This window comes from Oncorhynchus clarkii, chromosome 28, assembly GCF_045791955.1.
Source record: "Oncorhynchus clarkii lewisi isolate Uvic-CL-2024 chromosome 28, UVic_Ocla_1.0, whole genome shotgun sequence".
NCBI lineage: Eukaryota > Metazoa > Chordata > Actinopteri > Salmoniformes > Salmonidae > Oncorhynchus > Oncorhynchus clarkii.
This window is the reverse complement of record NC_092174.1, coordinates 6,759,286-6,764,393: the sequence shown is the minus strand read 5'-3', so window position 1 is coordinate 6,764,393 and position 5,108 is coordinate 6,759,286. Positions and strand designations below refer to the sequence as shown.

The 5,108-nt window shown below is 51.3% G+C and overlaps 1 pseudogene; it reads left to right on the top strand.

Moving 5' to 3' along the window:
- The first annotated feature begins 2,437 nt into the window (after positions 1-2,437).
- Positions 2,438-3,519, top strand: LOC139387543 (uncharacterized; annotated as a pseudogene).
- The last annotated feature ends 1,589 nt before the right edge of the window (positions 3,520-5,108 follow it).

Genomic DNA, 5,108 nt, shown 5'->3' with positions numbered 1-5,108 from the left:
GGGCCCGGTGCGTTTGCAGTGGTCAGCAGAGGCGGACGGAGCATTCAACAAGTTGAAGGCGCTGTTTACTGATGCGCCCGTGTTGGCGCATCCGGACCCCTCTCTAGCATTCATAGTGGAGGTGGACGCGTCCGAGGCTGGGGTGGGTGCCGTGCTATCACAGCGCTCGGGTACGCCACCAAAACTCCGACCCTGCGCTTTCTTCTCAAGGAAGCTCAGCCCAGCGGAGCGTAACTATGATGTGGGGGACCGGGAGTTGCTAGCGGTGGTTAGAGCTCTGAAGGTGTGGAGACACTGGCTTGAGGGGGCTAAACACCCCTTTCTCATCTGGACCGACCACCAGAATCTGGAGTATATTCGGGCAGCTAGGAGACTTAACCCACGTCAGGCAAGGTGGGCCATGTTCTTCACCCGGTTCCGATTTACTTTGTCTTATAGACCGGGCTCCCAGAACGTGAAGGCTGACGCACTGTCCCGCCTTTATGACACGGAGGATGGGTCCACCGAACCTACTCCCATCCTTCCCGCATCGAAGCTGGTAGCCCCAGTGGTATGGGAGGTGGACTCGGACATCGAGCGGGCGTTACGGGCTGAACCCGCGCCTTCTCAGTGTCCAGCGGGGCGAAGGTACGTGCCGCTTGGTGTTCGGGACAAACTGATTCGGTGGGCTCACGTTCTACCCTCCTCGGGTCACCCTGGGGTGACGAGGACAGTGGGGAGCCTCCAGGGGAAGTATTGGTGGCCTACGTTGGCTAAGGACGTTAAGGGTTATGTCTCCTCCTGTTCAGTGTGCGCTCAGAGTAAGGCTCCTAGGCACCTTCCTAGAGGGAAGCTACAACCCCTCCCTGTTCCACAGCGGCCATGGTCACATCTGTCCATAGATTTCCTAACCGATCTCCCGCCGTCTCAGGGGAACACCACGGTTCTGGTGATTGTGGATCGGTTCTCTAAGTCCTGCCGTCTCCTCCCGTTGCCCGGTATCCCTACAGCCCTACAGACTGCGGAGGCGTTATTCACCCATGTCTTCCGGCACTACGGGGTGCCGGAGGACATCGTTTCTGATCGGGGCCCCCAATTCACGTCCCGGGTATGGAGAGCGTTCATGGAACGTTTGGGGGTCTCTGTCAGCCTGACCTCCGGTTATCACCCCGAGAGTAATGGGCAGGTGGAGAGAGTGAACCAGGAGGTGGGTAGGTTTCTGCGGTCGTATTGCCAGGATCGGCCAGGGGAGTGGGCACGATACATTCCCTGGGCTGAGATGGCTCAGAACTCACTACGCCACTCCTCTACTAACGTGTCCCCTTTTCAGTGTGTGTTGGGGTACCAGCCGGTCCTGGCACCATGGCATCCGAGCCAGACCGAGGCTCCTGCGGTGGAGGAATGGGTACAGCGCTCCAAGGAGACCTGGAGGGCCGTCCAGGAATCTCTACGACAAGCGAGTGGACGGCAGAAGAGGAGTGCTGACCGCCACCGCAGTGAGGCCCCCGTGTTTGTACCGGGGGACAGGGTCTGGCTCTCGACCCGAAACCTACCTCTCCGCTTGCCCTGCCGGAAGCTGGGTCCGCAGTGTGTAGGGCCCTTTAAAGTCCTGAGGAGGATAAACGAGGTGTGTTATCGATTACAACTCCCTTCCTATTATCGTATTAACCCCTCGTTTCATGTGTCTCTCCTCAGGCCGGTGGTAGCTGGTCCCCTGCAGGACAGTGAGGTACCGGAGGTCCCTCCCCCCCCGCTGGACATCGAGGGGTCCCCGGCGTACACGATCCGGGCCATTCTGGACTCAAGACGCCGGGTGAGGGGCCTGCAGTACCTCGTGGACTGGGAGGGGTACGGTCCGGAGGAGAGGTGCTGGGTACCGGTGGGGGACATCTTGGATCCCTCCATGTTGAGGGATTTCCATCGCCTCCATCCGGATCGCCCTGCGCCTCGTCCTCCGGGGCGACCTCGAGGCCGGTGTCGGCGCGCTGCGGGAGCCACGCGTCAGGGGGGGGGTACTGTCACGAGTCCGACCGAGGGTGTTTCCCTTTCCCGGGCAGGTGGCGCTCGGCGGTCGTCGTCACCGGCCTATTAGCTGCCACTGATTGTTTTTCCTTCCCCTCCTTGTTTGTTGAGTGGTAGCACCTGTGAGTGTGTAATTAGTTTGTCTTTATTAGACAGCCGGCCCGCCTGGTTGTTGTGCGGGATTATTTCATTGTAAACCTTCGGCTCTGTGGTATAGGCACGTTGTGTCCCATTTGTACATTTTGATTCCCTGTGTTTTGGGAACGTACGTTTTGTGAGCACCCTGTGGTGCATTGGTGCGATTAAAGGACGCGCAGCATTGAACTCTCTGTCTCCTGCATTTGACTCCACACCCACGACACCCGGAGCATTACATCAATACTACTTACCATTGCCCTTTCGCAACAAAGATGTAGTCCTGCCAAACAATCATGACATGGCAGAGCAGCGGGCTCTAAATATGATCAGGACGTTCAAGAAGGACGAAGGTTGCGCTGCAGAGTACAAAGGCTTCATGGAAGAGATGTTAACAAAAGGTTTTTGCAGAGAAGGTACCACAAGAACAAATCCTCAGAGAAAAAGGCAAGGTATGGTACATACCACACCATGGCATTCACCATAAGTGCAAAGGAACAATATGAGTGGTGTTTGACTGTTCATCATCCTATAAAGGCACATCTCTCAACAGTGAACTCCTTCAAGCCCCTGACCTGGCAAACACGCTTATAGGAGTCTTGCTAAGATTTCAGCAAGAGCACATTGCCATGATGGCAAACATCGAAGGAATGTTCCATCAAGTACGTGTCCATGAACATGACTTAGGCTTCCTGCGAAGGAAGCCTAAGTCATCTTCATGGACACGTAGTTGATGGAACATTCCTTCATTGTTGGCCATGGCAATGTGCTCATTCCTATGGTGGCCCGATGGTGATACTAACAAAAGATTATAGGAGTACAGAACGACGGTACATCTTTTTGGTGCTATATCCTCTCCAAGTTGTGCAAACTTTGCACTGCGAAAGACTGCAGACAACTGTGAGAGGTATGATGAAGAGGTGATTCAAACAGTCAAGTCCAACTTCTATGTTGATGACTGCCTCAAGTCAGTGGCCACATAAGAACAAGCCATAGCTCTCACAGAAAAAACTCAGATGTGTGCTCTCAGGGTGGGTTCAAATTGACCAAGTGGGTCAGCAACAGCTGCGATGTGCTGCCTTCTATCCCTGGTGAACACAAAGCCAAGCAGATAAAAGAACTGGACATGGACAGAGAAAAGCTGCCTGTTGAAAGAGCACTTGGAATCCGATGGAACATTGAAAGTGATGCGTTTACCTTCCGAGACCCCTTACAAGAAGAGGTATTCTCTCAACTGTCAGCTCTATTTATGATCCATTAGGTTTCCTCTCCCCGTTCATATTAAAGGCAAAGCAAATTCTTCAAGTGCTCTGCAAGCAAAAGTGTGGATGGGACGAAGTCATCCCCGAAGAATACTCTATTTCATGGAAGAGATGGCTCTGAGAGCTGAACCATCTGTCCAGATTCCAGATTGACAGGTGTATGATGCCTGAGAACTTTGGTCAAATCAAGACCGCACAGCTGCATCACTTCGGTGACGCAAGTGAACAAGGTTATGGCACGGCAAGTTACCTTAGGTTCACAAACAATATGGAAAAGGTCCACATCGCATTCATACTGGGGAAATCAAGGGTGACTCCACTCAAGCAGATGACGAACCCCAGACTGGAACTTTCCGCAGAAACATTGGCAGTGCGAGTGGACTGGATGTTAAGGTTGGAGCTCCAGATTGAACATGAGGAGTCAACTTTCTGGACAGACAGCCAGTCTGTGCTAAAATACATCCACAACGATACCAAGAGATTACATACATTTGTGGCTAATAGGATTGCTATGATCCGTGACCTATCAAAAGCAAAACAGCTGGAGGTATTTGAACTCCAAACACAACCCAGCCAACGATGCCTCAAGAGAGTTACATATTGAAACTTTACTGAACTCAAAGAGATGGCGCAAAGGACCAGAATTCCTGGAGAAAGCAGAAACAATGGCCGAAAGTCCCCGAGGAACTTGGCTCCATCCCTCCGGATAATCCAGAGGTGAGAAAAGACATCATCGTAAGCAGTACAAGTGTGGAAGAAAAGAGTCTGACCAGCAAACTGATTGAGTACTATTCAACATGGAACAGCTTAAAGAAAGCAGTTTCCTGGATGCTGAAACTGAAGAGACTTATTCTACAGTTAAGCCAGAAAAGGACATTTCTCACAAAAACTGATCCAGGATCAGATCAGAGTTTAACAAACTCACTGAAGGAACAAATTGACAAGTTCAAACTGACATTTTGAAAAGAAAGTCTGTCTGTGGATGACCTAGATGACGCAGAAAAGGTCATCATTCGATTTGAGCAAGGACAGCACTTTAAACAAGAAATTGCACTAGTTGTGAAAGGAAAACAATGTGCCAAGAGAATCGGCTCAATCTGTAAGCTTGATCCAATTGTTGACAATGGTATTCTAAGAGTGGGAGGAAGGTTAAGCAAAGCTGCTATGCCTTCGGAACTAATGATCCTGCCCAAAGACTCCAACATTTACAGACTGATCTTACTCCACATCCATGAGCAGGTTGGCCACTCTGGGAAAGGTCACATGCTTTCTAGACTCACCAGCGATATTGGAAACCCTGTCCCAAATCCTTAGCAAGGAAGATCCTTAAGAGCTGTGTCTTCTACAGGCGGATTCAAGCTAGAGCTGGAGAACAGACGATGGCTGACCTTACACAAGATCGGGTGTCCCTGAGATGGAAGCACGTACAATATATCAAATCAAATCAAATTTATTTATATAGCCCTTCGTACATCAGCTGATATCTCAAAGTGCTGTACAGAAACCCAGCCTAAAACCCCAAACAGCAAGCAATGCAGGTGTAGAAGCACGGTGGCTAGGAAAAACTCCCTAGAAAGGCCAAAACCTAGGAAGAAACCTAGAGAGGAACCAGGCTATGTGGGGTGGCCAGTCCTCTTCTGGCTGTGCCGGGTGGAGATTATAACAGAACATGGCCAAGATGTTCAAATGTTCATAAATGACCAGAATGGT